The sequence below is a fragment of the Phoenix dactylifera genome, unplaced genomic scaffold (genome assembly GCF_009389715.1).
Source record: "Phoenix dactylifera cultivar Barhee BC4 unplaced genomic scaffold, palm_55x_up_171113_PBpolish2nd_filt_p 000195F, whole genome shotgun sequence".
NCBI lineage: Eukaryota > Viridiplantae > Streptophyta > Magnoliopsida > Arecales > Arecaceae > Phoenix > Phoenix dactylifera.
The window spans coordinates 634,930-654,126 of record NW_024067719.1 but is presented as its reverse complement, the minus strand read 5'-3'; positions in this window follow the sequence as shown (position 1 = coordinate 654,126).

Below are 19,197 nucleotides of genomic sequence, written 5' to 3'. Positions count from 1 at the left end.
TCCCAAGCCTAAGAGAAATTGGGGGTTTAGGGTTTGTTGTGAGCCCGGTGTAAAACAACGAGTTGGGTAGTGAACTCGCAAAACTACCGTACTGTAATCTTGGATTATAGTGGAAATACCCAAAGGCGCTTTGGAGAGTGGATGTAGGAGCAGTGAAGGCTCCGAACCACTATAAAACCGTGTGCTTGTGGTTGTCTTCTCTTATCCCTTTATCCTTGCTTTAGTTTATATATTTGTGTGGTTTAATCTTAAATTAGTCAAAAAGTTTTTTAAAACACCCAATTCACCCCCCTCTTGGGTGACCATCTTTGGGCAACAAGTGGTATCAGAGCAGGTGCTCTTATATTTCTTGAAAGACCTAACCGTCTTAGCCAAAGATCTAGATGGGAACACCCTTTAACAATGTTCCTGCCGAGGGGCAAGCAACCAATAGACCTCCACTCTTCAATGGGACAAATTATACCTATTGGAAGACTAGAATGAAAATCTTCATTCAAGCACAAGACTATGCCTTGTGGAGGGTTATAGTCAAGGGACCACAAGAACCATCACACATAGTTAATGGCATTCGAGTTCCCAAACCTGAAGAGGATTGGGATGAGAATGATGATAGGATGGCTCAACTCAATTCTAGAGCCATGAACTCATTATTTTGTTCTTTAGATGCAAATGAGTTTAATAGAGTCTCCACATGTAGTTCCGCTAAGGAAATATGGAATAAGCTTGAAGTTACCCACGAGGGTACAAATCAAGTCAAGGAGTCCAAAGTGAACATTCTAGTTCACAAATATGAGTTGTTTAAGATGGAACCCAATGAAACCATCACATGCATGTTTACACGCTTTACGGATATAATTAATGGTTTAAAAAGCTTGGGTAAATCCTACACTAACCCGGAACTTGTGAGTAAAATTCTCAGGTCTTTGCCAAAAGCATGGGAAGCAAAGGTCACGGCGATCGTAGAAGCCAAAGACCTCAACACCTTGGGGCTAGAGCAACTCTTGGGCTCATTGATGACGCATGAGCTCACGATGAAGCAACATGAAGAAGAGTTGCCGAAGAAAAAGACAATCGCACTCAAGGCTACCTCAAGTGTGTGTGAAGAAGAGAGCAGTGGGAGTGAAGAAGAAAGCCAAGATGAGGACTTGGGGTTGATAGTTAGGAAGTTTAAGAAATTCATGAGAAGGAAGAAACCCTTCCCAAGAAAGAAATTTGGAGGTAGAAATGATTGGGAAAAAGAAAAGGAAAAAGAAAGAGATCCAATCATATGCTATGATTGCAAGAGACCGGGACACATTCGTTCCGAATGCCCTCAACAAAACAAGTATTTTGGAAAGAAGAAGAAGAAGAAGGCATTGAAGGCAACATGGGATGATAGTGACACATCATCCTCCGAGGAAGAGAAGGAAGAGACCGCCAATTTATGCTTCATGGCGTTCGAGGACGACGAGGTATGTCAAAACCCAACCATAAATTTTACTTTAGAAGAATTGTATGAAGCTTTTCAAGAACTTATGGGTGATTGTAGTATGTTAGGAGCAAAAAATAAAGAATTAAAAGCCTCCAATCAAAAACTAAAGGAAGACATTGAAAACCTATTAATTGAAAAGGAGAGCGTTAAAAATATTAATACTACTAACCTAGAAATTAAGAATTCAAAACTTAGTATTGAAAATGAAAAGGGAAAAACAGTAATTAAGGAATTAAATCTAAAATTAAAATCCCTATTCGATATTAATACCTCACTTGCACAAAATGTTGAATCTCTTAAAAAAAGATAAGGAAGAACTAGTCAAAGAAAATTTGAATCTTAAGAATGAGGTACATAAGTACAAACCAATTGTTGAAAAATTCACACAAAGTTCTGAAAAATTAAATCTCATTCTTTCAAATCAAAGAGCCGTTTTTAATAAAGCCGGATTAGGTTATAAAACTAATAAACAACAAAAGTATCTAAAGAATTTCTTTGTAAAAGCGAAAGATGTAAAAACTGAAAAACCTACATGCTTTCATTGTGGAAAGACTGGACATAAAGTCTACTCTTGTATTCAAAGAAAAATCCAAACTAACAAGAGTACATTTGTGAAAGCCAAAAACATAACTAAAGTATGGGTGCCTAAGGGAACCAACCACACTAACCACGAAGGACCCAAGAAAACTTGGGTACCTAAGAGCTTCACATGATCATTTTGCAGGTATGCCTTGCAGCCGAAAATAAAAAGAGAATGTGGTATCTTGATAGCGGTTGCTCAAGGCATATGACCGGTGACAAGAGTCTCTTCGTCACCTTGGAATCAAAAGAAGGAGGAGTAGTCACATTTGGAGACAATGCTAAAGGCCGAATCATTGGTGTCGGTAAAATCTCCATATCATCCTCCTCATTTATTGATAATGTATTGTTAGTTAATGGACTGAAACATAATTTATTAAGTATAAGTCAATTTTGTGACAAGGGCTTTAAAGTATCATTTGAATCGTCACTATGCATAATTAGTAGTCCAATTGATAATGAGATCATACTCACAGGACATAGGCATGGAAATGTTTACATGGTAGATCTTGATGATCTCACCATGAAGGATGGCCAATGTCTTGTAGCCATGAATCCTAAAGTCAATGAGACTAGTTGGTTATGGCATCGTAGGTTAGGGCATGCTAGCATGGATTTAATTTCTAAATTGATTACAAAGGATCTAGTCAAAGGACTACCGAAAATAGACTTTGAAAAGAATAAAATTTGTGCGGCATGTCAATTAGGAAAACAAACAAGAAGTTCTTTCAAGTCTAAGAACATAGTCTCAACGTCAAAACCCTTAGAACTAATTCACATGGATTTGTTTGGACCCACTAGAACTGCTAGTCTAGGGGTAAGAAATTTGGTCTTGTCATTGTTGATGATTTTTCACGTTTTACATGGGTTTCATTCCTTGCACACAAAGATGAGTCCTTTCCCGCTTTTATCAAGTTTCATAATAAAGTTTCAAATGAACTCAATCTTAAGCTAAAAGCAATTAGGAGTGATCATGGTACCGAGTTTGAAAATCAACACTTTGAAAAGTTTTGTGACGAAAATGGTATCAATCACAATTTCTCGGCACCTAGGACACCCCAACAAAATGGGGTGGTAGAAAGGAAGAATCGCACACTCGCAGATATGGCTCGTACCATGTTGTGCGAATCGGATCTACCAAAGTATTTTTGGGCTGAAGCAATAAGTACCTCATGTTATATCTTAAATCGTGCTTTAGTTAGATCTATCTTAAAGAAAACACCATATGAATTGATAAAAGGCAAAAAACCAAATATAAGTTATTTTCATGTTTTTGGTTGTCGATGTTTTATTTTGAACAATGGAAAGGACAATCTCAGTAAATTTAGTGCCAAATCAGATGAGGGGATCTTCTTAGGTTATTCCTCATCTAGTAGAGCATACAGGGTCTTCAACAAGAGAACTCTCGTTGTTGAAGAATCCATTCATGTTGTTTTTGATGAAACTAATGGAGATTCTTCTAGAAAAGAAGAAGATGTTGATGCAGGTATACTTGAAGACCGAATCAAGGAATTCTCCATACAAGACAAACAACATGAGGATGAGGTTAAGGAAGATACAAATCAGCAAGATGAAGAAGATCAACCTCCATCAAACAATCAAGATCTTCCTAAAGAATGGAGGTATGCACATGGTCATCCAAAGGATCTAATCCTTGGTGATCCTTCACAAGGTATAAGAACTAGATCTTCTCTAAGAAACACTAGTAATTATCTTGCTTTCGTTTCACAAATAGAGCCTAAATCACTAGAAGAAGCTGAAAAAGATGATAATTGGAATGAACGCTATGCAAGAGGAATTAAACCAATTTGAAAGAAATGAAGTTTGGACTCTAATGAAAAGACCCCCAAATGTTTCAATTATAGGCACCAAGTGGGTGTATAGAAATAAACTAGATGAAGATGGAATAGTAATAAGAAACAAAGCTAGGCTAGTGGCCAAAGGATATAATCAGGAGGAAGGAATAGATTTTGATGAAACTTTTGCTCCTGTTGCTAGATTAGAAGCTATTAGATTACTTTTGGCATATGCATGCTTCATGGACTTTAAACTCTATCAAATGGATGTAAAAAGTGCATTTCTAAATGGTTATATAATGGAGGAAGTTTATGTAGGACAACCTCCAGGTTTTGAAAATCACTTACATCCAGATTATGTGTATTAAATTGCATAAAGCATTGTATGGACTTAAGCAAGCTCCTAGGGCATGGTATGAAAGATTAAGTAATTTCCTAATTTGAAAACAAATTTAAGAGAGGAAATGTAGACAAAACCCTCTTTATTAAAAGAAAAGGAAATGACTTATTGCTTGTACAAATTTATGTGGATGATATAATTTTTGGTGCTACTAATGATAGTCTTTGTCAAGAGTTTGCCAAGCTTATGCAGGGAGAATTTGAAATGAGCATGATGGGTGAGCTCAACTTCTTCCTTGGGCTGCAAATAAAACAATCAGAGGAAGGCATATTCATCAGTCAGTCCAAGTATATCAAAGAAATGTTGGAGAAATTCAAGATGAAGGATGCAAAAGAAATCAGCACACCCATGGGCTCAAGTTGCAAGCTTGATAAGGATGAAAAAGGTAAAAGTATAGACTGCAAATTGTACAGAGGTATGATAGGCTCTTTACTTTACCTTACTGCTAGTAGACCAGATATATTATTCAGTGTTTGTATGTGTGCTAGATACCAAGCATGTCCTAAGGAATCACACTTGCAAGCTGTTAAAAGAATATTTAGATATCTAGTAGGGACATCTAATGTAGGCTTATGGTACTCTAAACAGTCTGACATAAACTTAATTGCTTATTCCGATGCTGATTTTGCCGGGTGCAAACTCGACAGAAAAAGCACAAGTGGGACATGTCAATTCTTGGGTGCCAATTTGGTTTCTTGGTTTAGCAAGAAACAAAATTCAGTTGCCTTGTCCACAGCTGAAGCTGAGTACATTGCAGCTGGAAGCTGTTGTGCCCAAGTTCTTTGGATTAAGCAATAGCTTGAAGACTTCGGTATTAAAATGGACAATATACCAATTAAGTGTGACAATACAAGTGCAATCAACTTAACAAAAAATCCTGTTCAACACTCTAAGTCAAAGCATATAGAGATTAGGCATCATTTTATTAGGGATCATGTGATGAAAAATGATGTGATGATTGAATATGTATGTACTGAAAATCAATTAGCTGATATCTTTACAAAGCCCCTTTGTAAAGATAGATTCAATTTCTTAAGGAATGCGTTGAGCTTGTATGATCCTAGCAAATGAAGTGAACTTGTATTGCTTTACTTTGCTACTCGAACTAGTAACCCACCTCAAGGCAAACATATGTGAAAACATGAATTCATCTAAACTAAATGACGAACTGTTTGACTTTCCGGAGGATGGTTACCCTCCCTTGGACTCTTCATAGAGATATTTTCAGAGCCTATAACATGGGTATTCGAAATTTGGTCAAACATTCCTCATTTCAATCTTAATAATCTAAAAGTCATTATCAAATCATTATAGGATGTATTATTAAGGGGGAGGATCACAAACAAATTCACTCTGTGTCTATCAAAAGAAATCACGATTGATTAGGGTGATTAAACAAAAATCTGGAACTGCAGTCTGAAATTTTTTGTGCCGGAGACGTCTCTGGCAAGTCGCAGAGACGTCCCCCCAGGGGGAGACGTCTCGGGGACCGAATGAGGGCTTTTTAAATAGGTCGAAATCGCTCGAGCCGACTCGAGCTTTCTCCCTCATTCCCGACCAAAACGGAAAGCCCTAGCCTCCACTTGCTCTCCACTTCAAAACCTAGCTTCCATTTGCCCTAAATCGCAAACCCTAGCATCCATGGCACCAAAGAAAGCTAGGACAACCCGTGGGAGGCGACCTAGAGTAGCGGGCGACGGCGAGGAACGGCGGGAAGAACCCTCCGCGCCTTCTCCTCCGGTTGCTCCGCCGACCACGGCGATTTCCTGTGCAAATCGCACAGTCACGACAGGCAGGCACATCGATTTTTCCTTTCTAGATCATGAGGGGTTCTCTATTGGAGAGAGACTCCGAGCCCAAGGGTGGGAGCACCTTTGCACCCTCAAAATCTCGACCTACCCCCGGCCTTGTTAGAGAAATGTTTAGTGATATGGCCTTAGGGGACTTAGGGTACACTGCATATGTCCGAGGGACATTGGTAGAAATTAATGAGGATGTCCTATCCACTGTCCTACAAATTCCTAAGGACGGTGAGGCACCGACCTCACATCCCCAAAGGGAAATAGCCCTAAACTTGATTCTAGGAAGAGAGGACTGCGGCCCTCTTGATGTTGTCTACTCCCAGGACCTAAATGCAGAAATGAGACTTCTTTTAAGCATTGTCAATCGGGTCCTATTCCCCAAAACCGGTCGCTTCGATTTTGTTTCGGAGCGTGATTTAGTCATAATGCACCATATCCTACTAGGGATCCCCCTAAACCTCCCTAGACTCATGCTAAATTACATTGCCCAATGTCATAAGTATTCTAGGTTTAGTATACCCTATGGCATGATCTTTACCTTAATATTTAAACACTTCAAGGTTCCCATTCCACCAAATGAACCTGCAAAGGCCCTAAGAAACACCGATTATTACAATGAGGGCTCAATGAGAAGAATGGAATTTCACAAGATAGATGGGTCGTGGGTCAAGGTTCCAAAAAGAAAAGCACAAACCATAGAGCCTGAAATCCCACATCATGAGCCTGACCATCACTCTCCTCCACCTAGCCACATGGACATCCCTGATATTCCCTCCAGCTCAGCTGGACCTTCCACATCCATGCCACAACCTCCTCCAGTCAGTGGGACCTCCTTCCTATCAGAGGAGCAGATGCACACTTTAGCATCTGTTATTTGTCAGCAGATGAGGGAGGAGATGAGATCCATGATGACTGCAGAGCTGGCCCCCATCAGACAAGAGCTGAAGGAAATTAGAGCTCAAATTGAAGCCACAGAGCAGCAAATAGTTGGGGTAGGTGCCACCCAAAACATTCAGATCGATAGAGCTCAAAGACAGCTTGAAGGCCATTTCGAGAGTCTCAAAGAGTTGACAAAGCCAGATGGCAATGTGGGCACCCTAGTTGCCCAACTTAGAGGCAGAATTGAGATGGCAACCTTAGAGTTTGAAGCACTTGTGGCAGGTTTCCACAAGTCACAGGGAGATCACTTTAAGACTCTCATGGATTCTATCAATGGCTTCATAGATGCAGCCTGTAAGGCTTATGCACAAAGTACAATGCCCCATGAGCAACGACGCCGATGATGGATATCCTATAGGATCTTCTTTTTGTAAATCCTAGGCCATTGTGAAACACTTTTGTACTAGAAATCAATACTTGTTATGACTCTTCCTTTTGTACTTGAAATCAATACTCTTATGTACTAACTTCAAAGACTTACAATGACATATGAATGAATACAATTTCTTTTTAAAATCTTGTGTACATTGCCAATTCTGTGTATGTGTTTGATTGTGTGATACAAAGAAACAGGGGGAGCACATCTTGTGATAACTATGTTAAACTAAACGATGAGTATGAAATGAATTCCACAAACAAAGGGGGAGTAATATGAATGTCACACCTTGAGTATCATTTGTCCCCTTCATTGTTGATGACAAAAAGGGGGAGTAGAATATTGTAAGGGGGAAATAGAATATTGAAATATGAATATTGAAAAATATGGATATTGAAAGGGGGGTATAGAATGAATATTGAATATGGTTATTGAAGAATATTAATTTTAAGATAATTGCCCTTCTGGAAAAGAAAGGGGGAGTCAAAAAGAATCTAGTTTTTAAATTATCTTCAGCATCAATATATCATTCTAACTTGATTCAAATTCAGTTCATATGATAAAATCATTTAAGAACTATAAAGATCAATCCTATGCACAAGGAAATTTAAGTGATGCACATCGTATCTAGTTCAAATCAAAACATTATACTTGTATATCTGATCAATACTGTGTATATGTTTAAATTTCAAATTTTGCATATACTCAGTGTTTTGTCATCATCAAAAGGGGGAGATTGTTGACCCCCTAATGGATTTGAATGAATACAAAACACTAGAGTAAAATTCCATTATATCTTAACAATTCGATTGAGGAATTCATGTGTTTTACTTAGAAAATTGTAAGGAAATGTCTAGGCAAGTTCCCACAATTTTTATGAATTTATTGAAGAATATTTTGAGCTAAAGAAAAAGTTCAGGGACAGCCGAGACGTCTCCTGATAGTTTCAGAGACGTCTCTGGCACAAACAGGAAGAACTGGCACACTTGGAGTCGTCCCCGGCACCTTGCCGAGTCGTCCCCGCGTTAGCGGAGTCGACTCTCTCAGAAGCGGAGTCGACTCTCTCAGTGGCGGCAGAAAGACGTTTCTCAAGGGATCATGCGCGAGACGTCCCCGCTGTACGCGGAGTCGTCCCCGCAAGCAAAAAGGAGACTCCCCGAGACGTCCCCAAGATGGCGGAGACGGCTCTCTCAGGGTTTTTCCAGAGAATGGTTTTTGCGGGTGATAAGGAAGCGGAGTCGACTCTGAGATAGCGGAGTCGTCCCCACGCATAAAGTGGACACAAGCGGAGACGTTCCCCTGAAAGAGCGGAGACGACTCTCTCAGGGAATTCCAGAGGGCAAGTTTTTCGGAGACAAAGGAAGCGGAGTCGTCCCCAAAGAAGCGGAGTCAGTCCCCACTCAAAAAGCACAGACAAGGCGAGACGTCCCCGTAAAGTGCCGAGTCGACCCCAGATAAAGTAAAAAAGTAAAATCCTGTAGGTGAGACGTCTCTCGCTGTTAGCGGAGGACGTCCCCGGAGCGCCTGGACGGCGACTGACAGCTTTTTCAGGTTTGATTTGGAATTTCAAATCCTTCTCTTTTTGTCTCTAACGGCTATATTTGCTTTTTGGGCTATAAAAGGGACCTCTTAAGTGGTTCTCAACAACTCTTCACCAACCCAAAGCAAAATCATTCAAGAGAGAAGTTTGAAAGAAAAGCTCAAGGGAGTGAGTGCATCCAAGGAAGGAAATCAAGTACTTTCAAGTCTCCCAAGTGATTTCAAGCTCAACCACTCTCGCGCCGCTCGGGAATCAAAGCTCACACTCAACCCTACGCGGTCTACCTGGAAGAATCAACATCTCCCACGCTCAACGGCAAAAAGATTCTTCCGGGTTTCATTGTTCATAAGTGCTATATTTGCTTTCTAGAGCTTTTATATTCTTTTGTACACTCTTTTATCGTGGTGCTTGTTCAAGTCAAGGGACTTTGGAACAAGGGAAAGGCGTCCCAAGCCTAAGAGAAATTGGGGGTTTAGGTTTGTTGTGAGCCCGGTGTAAAACAACGAGTTGGGTAGTGAACTCGCAAAACTACCGGTACTGTAATCTTGGATTATAGTGGAAATACCCAAAGGCGCTTTGGGGAGTGGATGTAGGAGCAGTGAAGGCTCCGAACCACTATAAAACCGTTGTGCTTGTGGTTGTCTTCTCTTATCCCTGTTATCCTTGCTTTAGTTTATATATTTGTGTGGTTTAATCTTAAATTAGTCAAAAAGTTTTTTAAAACACCCAATTCACCCCCCTCTTTGGGTGACCATCTTTGGGCAACATTTAGTCCATAGATGGACTTTTGCAGCTTGCAGACCTTGTGATCTCCATCACTGGAAGTGAAACCCAAAAGCTGTTCCATATAGATGTCTTCATCAAGATATCCTTTCAGGAAAGCTATTTTCACATCCAAATACTTAAGTATGGTTTTAACCATTGGGGCCTTAGTATTTCTCAAATACTTAAGTATTGGTTTTCACCACCTTCCAATGGTTCTCACCCCAGATCAGACTGATACCTACTCGCTACTTACTAATGAGTAAGCAACATCTGGTCTCGTACATGTCACGGCGTACATGATAGATCCCACTACAGAAAAATATGGGGATTCTACTCATACGCTCTCTCTCCTCGGAAGTTGTCGGACAATCTTTCTTAGAGAGAGAAATTTCTTGGCCTATCGGAAGATATGCCTTCTTGGAACTCTCCATGTTGAAACCGCTTCAACATAGTGTCGATGTACGTGGATTGGGGACAATCCAAGCAACCTCTTAGATCTATCTCTATAGATCTTCATCCCTATGATGTAGGATGGTTCTCCCAAATCCTTCATGGAGAACTGTGATGACAACCAGAGTTTCACATTCTGTAATGCAGGAATGTCATTCCCAATTAAGAGAATGTCATGCCACATACAAGACAAGAAATGTGATCACTGAACCGTTAGCCCACTTGTAGACACAAGGCTTCTTCTTCATTCTTAACGAAGTCATACATTGTGATAGTTTTTATCGAAACGTATGTTCCAACTTCGAGAAGCTTGCTTAAGTCCATAATAGGACTTTTGTAGCTTGCATACTTTGGACTCGTCTGTGGATGTGAAACCCTCAGGTTGTATCATATACACCTCTTCTTCCAGCTCTCCATTTAAGAAAAGCTGTTTTCACATTCCATTTTCCAGATTTCTATAATCCATATATGCTGCTATAGCAAGCATGATCCGAATAGATTTTAGCATTGCCACAGGAGAAAAAGTCTCGTCATAGTCGAGATACCATAACATTGACGATACCCCTTGGCAACCAGACGGGCTTTATAGGTCTCCAACCTTTCCGTTGCGCCTCTCTTCTTTGAAGATCCATTTGCACCCTATGGGTTTTATCCCTTCGGGTGGATCAACTAGTGTCCATACACTATTGATTTTCATGGATTCCATTTCGGATCTCATGGCATTAAGCCATAACTCAGAGTCGGACCTCTGCATAGCATCCATATAGGTAATCGGATCCTCATTGTTCTCATCAAGCTCAATGGGATCTGCATCTTGGACCAAGAAACCGTAGTATCTGTCCATTTGACGCGGTACTCTACCTGATCGCCTTAATGGTGCTTCTACATTGGGCTCCGGGTTTGATCTAATCGAATCCGGTTCTGTGGGTTCAGTAGTTTGTGTTAAATCTTCCATCTGTTGAGCTTCATTAAGTTCAACCATAGAGGCAACAATTCCTTCACTAAAGAATTCTTTTTCTAAAAAGGTTGCCTTAAGTCCTACGAACACCTTTTGTTCATTAGGAAGGTAGAAGTAATAACCCCTAGTTTCCTTGGGGTACCCTACAAAATAACACTTATCGGATCTAGGACCAAGTTTGTCAGTTTGAGAATGTTTAACATAAGCCGGACATCCCTAAACCCTAAGGTATGAAAGTGTCGGCTTACGCCCAGTCCATATCTCATATGGAGTCTTCTCAACAGACTTACTTGGAACCTTATTTAGTATTATACATGCAGAATCTAAAGCATAACCCCAAAAAGATACAGGCAGACTAGTAAACCCCATCATGGATCGAACCATGTCTAACAGAGTTCGATTCCTCCTTTTGGATACACCATTGTGCTGAGGTGTTCCTGGAGGGGTCCATTGTGAGAGAATCCCATTCTCCTCTAGATAAGTTAAGAAATCACCAGAAAGGTATTCTCCTCGTTGGTCTGACCGAAGGATCTTAATACTCTTTCCAGTCTGTTTTTCTACTTCATTACGAAATTGTTTGAACATTTCAAATGATTCCGACTTATGCTTCATCAAATAGACATACCCATACCTGGATAGGTCATCTGTGAAGGTTATGAAGTAGGCATAACCACCTTTGGCACTTACGTTCATAGGTCCACATACATCAGTATGTATGTTGGCGGAGGCCTGAGGGGCCGAGTCAACGTTGGCGGAGGCCTGGAGGGCCGAGTCAGTCCCGCCGCCTGCCAACGTGGATGCGCTGGAGGAGTAGGGTGGGTTATACCACTAGGGGGTCCCTGAACCCACTGGCGAGGCCCTGTCGGAGTCCGGAGTTGGGCGAGGCTTGGTCGGAGTCGACTCGTAGCGCTATGGGCCCCTGCGCTAGTTTAAGAAATAAAGTTGCGCCTTCACTAATACCTGCGGGTTTTGGTGTAATGGTAGCGCTTGATCCTGACAATTGGTATCAGAGCCATAGGTCTCGAGTTCGAAACCCAGGCATCACGTTGGGGGGGGGATTGTTGGCGGAGGCCTGAGGGGCCGAGTCAACGTTGGCGGAGGCCTGGAGGGCCGAGTCAGTCCCGCCGCCTGCCAACGTGGATGCGCTGGAGGAGTAGGGTGGGTTATACCACTAGGGGGTCCCTGAACCCACTGGCGAGGCCCTGTCGGAGTCCGGAGTTGGGCGAGGCTTGGTCGGAGTCGACTCGTGGCGCTATGGGCCCCTGCGCTAGTTTAAGGAAATAAAGTTGCGCCTTCACTAATACCTGCGGGTTTTGGTGTAATGGTAGCGCTTGATCCTGACAATGTATGAGGCCAAGAACATCGCTGGCTCGTTCACCCTTTCCAGAAAAAGGTGACTTGGTCATCTTACCCAGAAGACAGGATTCACAAGTTGGCAATGATTCACAATCATTGATTTCTAAAATGCCCTGTTGGGCTAACCTGTTTATCCTGTTTTTATTTATGTGACCTAGCCGGCAATGCCACAAATAGGCTTCATTGACATTATCTAACTTAGGGCGTTTATTAGAGGTGTACATTACATTCACAGGCAGTGATAGAGTATAAATGCCATATTTCAATTGTCCACGAAAAATTTTAATACCATTCAAAATGATATCACAAAAATTTTCTTTTATTGATAAACAATAACCATTTTTGGCCAAAAGGCCTACAGAGATGACATTCATTAAAAATGTTGGACAATAATGACAATCATCTAATATGACTACTCTAGATTCAAAAACAAGCTGAATGACTCCTAAAGCTAGGACTGGAACTGATCTTCCATCTCCAACGTTCAGGAATCTCTCGTCATTCTTGAATCTTCTACTAACTTGAAGTCCCTGCAATGAATTGCAAATATTAATTGGACTTCCGGTATCCAATACCCAAGTGGTAGAATCATAAATGAAAAATTACAAGGTGTTATCATATAATTACCTTGTGCAGCAACTGTTTGCTGCTTTTTCTTCTTAGGCCTGTTTGGATCAAGGGACGCTATGTAAGCCGGACAGTTCCGCTTCCAATGACCCATCTTCTTACAGAAGAAGCACTCTGCCTTGCTCTTATCGGCTTTACTTCTTAGTCTGGCTGGGCTTAGAGACCCCAGCACGAGCTTTTGCACCTTCTTCTTCTTTCCTTTCTTAAAGGAAGAAAGTCCTGCAGAAGTCCCACCTACCACATTCACCGACTCCTTTTTGAGTTGGTGATCCTTCTCATAGGTCTGCAGTAAACCTAGCAAACCATGATAGGATACTTCAGGTTTAGTCATTCTATAATGACTAAGGAAGGTCAGGTAGGACTTGGGAAGTGAGTTCAAAATGGCGTCCTTGCCCAATTGCTCGTGCAAAGGAAAGCCAAGTTTACTTAGGCGATCGATTTGTTCGACCATGTACAATACATGATCGGTGACCGATGCCCCTTCCCTCATGCGGGCATTGAATATAGCGCAGGAGGTCTTATGTCGTTCAACATCATCAGGTGTGCCGAAAGACTCCTTCAACATTTGAAGGATTTCCACTGGCTGCGCTTCCTCGAATTTACGACTAAACTCGTCATTCATCGAGGCCCTCATGATGCAACGCACTGTAGTGCGATCGTTGAGCCACTTCTGATAAGCGTCTCTGATTGCACGTGGTGCATTGGCTGCAGGTTCCTCAGGTGCAGGATCCGATATCACATACAGGATCCGCTCATGCTCTAATACTATTTTCATCTTTCGATACCAGCTATCGAAGTTAGGTCCATTAAGCTTATCATTGTCTAATAGTGTTCGGAGTTAGCCATATCTGAAAAATAAAGGAAAAACCCAACTAATCAGTATATGATTTATTTAATCCTAAAGACTTGGACTTTAGTCTAAAGTTTTCTCCCACTATTTTAATCGAATTAATAGCCTCTACCTTTAATTCGAGGAATTACTTTAATTCCCTAGTGGGTACTAGAATCCGCATAGACTGCATACGGGCCCGAGGAAGGCTCGGCCAACCCATGTGCATCTAAGGGTAGGTACATTACCAATTATTTCTCTAAACAATTTCTAGCAATCAATTTTGCCCCAAGTGGTAATCAGTAGGCGGAGGCCTCCACTGAAAATCCTGGTTAGGTCCAACCATTAATGAACTAACTCGATGACACTACCTAATGTATGATCAGGCCCGAGGAAGGCTCGGCCAACCTAATCACAATTAGATAGCTCAAAAAGCTATCATATAACGAAGGATAATTCCAGTATTCAGAGGAACACCAGACGGAAGCGTCCTGCATGTTCAACTGTAATATTGGACCCATTATCATTCACCTTAATGGGAGGCTATGATCTAGTTATCTATATAACTTTATCATTTTAAGGACCTAATAATTTAGAGGATTTTAATTGATATGTACACTGACTGATAATTCTAAATCCTCCCACTGACTTCACCAAATCATATAGAGGACTAGCTCTTATTGGTCTATTAGACACCTAAATCAGTCACACTGATTTTTCTTAATGGCATGGGTGAGTGCCAAGTCTCAAGGTACCTTAATCAAAACTTGATCGACCAAATTGGCCAGGTAAGAGAGATCATGGGAGGGTTACGCCATTAACCTCTTTCCTAGACACCAACTATGTTGGCCAGGTAAGAGGTAGCCCCAATTAAAAACCATGATCAAATGCCGACTTACCTTAGACACCAATTGGTTTATCAAGTTGATTTAGGTTATCCTTGGGAACTCGGGCTCGACCACTAAGCCACAATCAGATCCAATTGAAATGTTTGGATATGATAAACTACAACTATTGAGTTTGATCATTTTATAAACCTTGATTTAGTCTAGTTCAACTATTGATTAGATTAAATCATGTTTCTTAAGTTAGTCCATTTCAATTTGATTTCATGATTAGGTCTAACCTAGTCAACTAATCTGATTGTGCTAACCCATCCCCAAATCCCATGTTCAAATTTAAATTTTAATTCGAATTTCAAATTTTGAATTTTAAATCTTTATTTGAAATTCAAATTTTAAATTTTAAATTCAACATTTAATTCTTTATTAAATGCATTATGATCATGGATTCAAGGTGTCAATTTATTCCAAATATAAATTTATATTTAAATTTGTGGTCATAATAAATTTAAAACTGAAATTTCATAAACATCAATTATGCATAATTTCACAAAAATAAACTATTTATTTTATGATACAAATTAATCTCAATTTTGTGCTAGGACAACCTTTTCACTATAAGGGGTTAACCTTATAGCAGGACAACCTTATAATTCAGCACAAGATTGATATTTTATCAATAAATCTAGATCTAATCTAAATTTAAAAATTAAATCATGCATAATTCTAGATATTATAGGCCAATTCCATCGGCCAACCTGGCTCTGATACCAGTTGAAGGAAAAATTCTAGTTGTCCGATAAAATCGAACGCCAGGCATGAAAAATCAGTTTTAAATTTTTTTTATTTTATTTATAACAATTATAAATATTAAATTTAACTTTTATGTAAAATTACCTCAAGCCCGTAGCGGAAGTTGGTCGAGGTAATTTGAATCTGGATCTGGATCTAGATCCCTGAAGGTAGCTCTGCGGCCTGGATCTGCAAGCCCTCTACTTCGCACGCACGTCAAGCTTCGCAAGAAGGTTGGATGATGTTTTTACTCGTGCAAAACAATCTTTTGCAAAAGGACCCTTGGAAGAAAGAAAATCCAGAAAAAGGACCTTCCCTTTTCTTTTCTTTCTTTCTTCTCTTTCTTTCTTTCTTCGGTTTCTTTTCTCCCGTTTCTTCACAGCACGCCTAGGCCGAATAGACACCCGTCTCTTGATCCTGATCACAGAGGGAATGGAAGGGAGGAGAGGACACCGGACCTGGGCCGAACTCCAAACCACCAGAGAGAGAGGACTCCTTCCTCACTCTTCTTCTTCTTCACAGAATCAACCTATCTCTCTGTCTCACGTTTTCTTCCCAAGAAAATTTTCTCTCTCCCACTATTCGAGAGGAAACGGTGGCCTACAAATAGGCCAACGCTGAGAGGAGTTAAGAGGCGTAAATGGTCTAGCGTTATTGAATTCATTCATTATCAAATATGAATGAATTTGATAACGATTGTTTCAAAAACAACCGTGGAATAAAACAGCGATTAATGTCAATTATTGCCGGATTTCAAAAATCAAACTGACTGGAATGTTGGCGGTTCAAAACCGCACATTCCGGTCCAGTCGGCCGTCTGGCCGGAGGCCGGTTGGCCGCGCAATCGCCGGTCGGAAAGGGTCACGGACGCGTGAAACAGAGAAGCTCTGTTTCATGCGTCCCCTCCCAGGTGAGTCGCGGCTCACAAAAAAGAAGCTAAGGTCCATGAGGGAAGGGTCCACGGGTCCATGAGTACATTCACGGTCAGTAGCCACTCTAAATGGGAAAAGTCAACTTGTGATACAAATGGGTTAGCCCATTTGATCATAAGTTAGTCTATTTGGTTCTAAACCAAATTTGCAGCCCATTTGAATGAATTTTTGACCCGAAAAAATTCCACATGAGTCTGACTCATAGGAGATTCAATTGGGTCTAGTTTCGGCTCGATCCAAGTCCGACTTAGATCAGAACAAATACGAAATTAAATCCCAATTAAATCATGATCGAGCCCAATTACACTAATTTAGACCCAATCAAATCCAATCTCAACAATTGAGTCCTGATCAAGTTCAATTATATTAATTAAAACTTGATTGACCCGAAATACAGACTTAATTAGTTGTTCATCCATGAAATTTAGCATGTACCTCATGTTCAGTGCTAGCTGAACATAGACAGAGCCAAATTCCAAATGACCCATAATTTAATTCTTAATTAAATTGGTCAAGACCTTCCTACTTAGCTTGACTAATGTGCGTGACTCCGATAGGTTCGAACACTAAGCCGGTAGTACATGGACTACTCCATGCACTAATCGAGGTGACCATCTAGCAATGATACCCGACGTCCGGATAGGTCAATATGCAAAGCAACATTCAAGAACCTAGGTATGGTTGTTGCATAATTCATCCCTATGACCTTCGATGCTCAAGATGACCTCAGAGTGGACTGTCGAACTCTGGGTCCGGTCATCCATAGTGTATTTCAATTAATCAAATCAAGTGACCTATCACTTGGTTTACCCTGGCCAAGGTTTTACTGAATTGAAATACAGTGAGACATCAACTCCTAAAATCTGGAGCGGTCAATCCCATCTTGACTCATACACAGACTTCGCGAGTACTTGACTGCACCCAGCATCCTTCCGATCCCTGAATTAGAAATTCAGGTCATCCAGTGCCTAAGTACAGTGAGTTGCTTGCAAGTCACCGTGACAGTCTCAGGTCTAAGGGGTACTTATGCCCATACGTTTGCGAGCTAACTCCCGACAGTGGAGTGCTACGCAGGTGAGTCACTATTCAGTGATGATGTACTCCTACATCTCACCTGTATGCCATACAGTGTCTCCACACTCCTTGGTTTAAGAGGACAACCAACTAAATGGCACACAACGACCTATACTTGACATAGCTATCGTCCAATTGACAGCTCATCATTTGGTCGCGAACTGGTTTAAGGACTAAATGATAAAACCTCTTTTATCCACTAAATTAGTCCTAAGGACTTCATCACAATACACAGGAGTTCAATTTGAAGATGTAACACTTGTGATGAATAGAAAATTGACCAGAATAAATTTTTATTCATTTTAATAAAATATATACATAATCCAATTTCTTACAATTAAAAATTGGCTTTGGGACACAATTTCCAACACTCTTCCATCTAAGGTTATCTCTCTAACTAGCGTTGATTTGATTGAGCATAGGTGGAGAACAATTTAGACCCAAAATGGACTAGCATTGGGTCTCTCCTCGACCCACTAATTAAGGTGTTCAGGGTTGAAAAATCATCAATTAATTATTTGAATTAGCAACGTAGTTGATTTCCAAATTTTATGATGTTGAATATGTTGGTGACCCTGGTGGTCGCATGCATATATTTTTAGAAATTTTACAGAAAAGCATAAATTAAACTATTTAATTCCTATGCATGCTAGAGATCATATCTCTACAACAAAAATAGATCCAGAACTTTAAACATTTATCCTAAACATGTAGGCATGATTCTATGTCTAACATGTAGTCGTGCAGAATTTCAGCAACCTAGTTGATTTCTAATCTTAATATTTAATGAGATCAGATCTCATACTTTTTTGCTTTGAGAACTTTGATGATGCCTTGATCACCTAGTATAGTCGCACACGCATCCAGCCACTACGAATAGTCCACGTAAAGCTCTAGAAAGATCCAGAACTGCAGAAGTGCTAGCTTGAGCAGAGGTGCTACAGTGGCTAAACTTTTCTCCCTCGAAGCACTCAACTTTTGATTCTTCTTCGAGAGGATGAAGGATGGAGATGAAGGAGAAGAAGGAGGAGAGAAGGTAGCTAGCTCAAAATTTTTCTAGAATTTAGAACCCTTTCTAAAGACCATCTTTTTTAAACCCTAGGCATGGGGGTCTTTTTATAACCAAAAGACCCCCCACGCCTCACACCTCTTTTGGCCAACAAATTTGGCTGATAAAATTTTCAAAAAATTCTGGTGAATCAGCAGCTAAGAGATAAACAAATTTTCTTTTAGTCTTGTGCCAAGAATCCCTAAAAATTAGGGGGTTATTATGCCCCAAACTTCAGCTACACGCCACCCTGCTTGATGCGCCATGCAGTCCCTACAAATTAGGGATTTGATTCCTATCTTTTTAGGAAGATTTGAGGTGCCATATTTTTCTAAAAAATAGCCCCACGCCTCCTCTTTCGTCACGCCAAAAATTGGTTAAAAATAAAGAGGATAGGCACCACTGCTTTTAGGGAAAAGGATGAGGTATCTTTATTCTCCAAAAAAGAAAGCTAGGGTCCTAAATTTTAGGAATTCTTCTTCATAATAAATTCTGATTATTTGGACTCTTAACCCTCATCAAATAAGGACTCTTAATTGACTTGAGTCAAACCCAATCATATTGGGTCAAGTTCGATCAATTAAGTTATGCCCAATCGGCTCGGGTCGAACCCAATCAAAT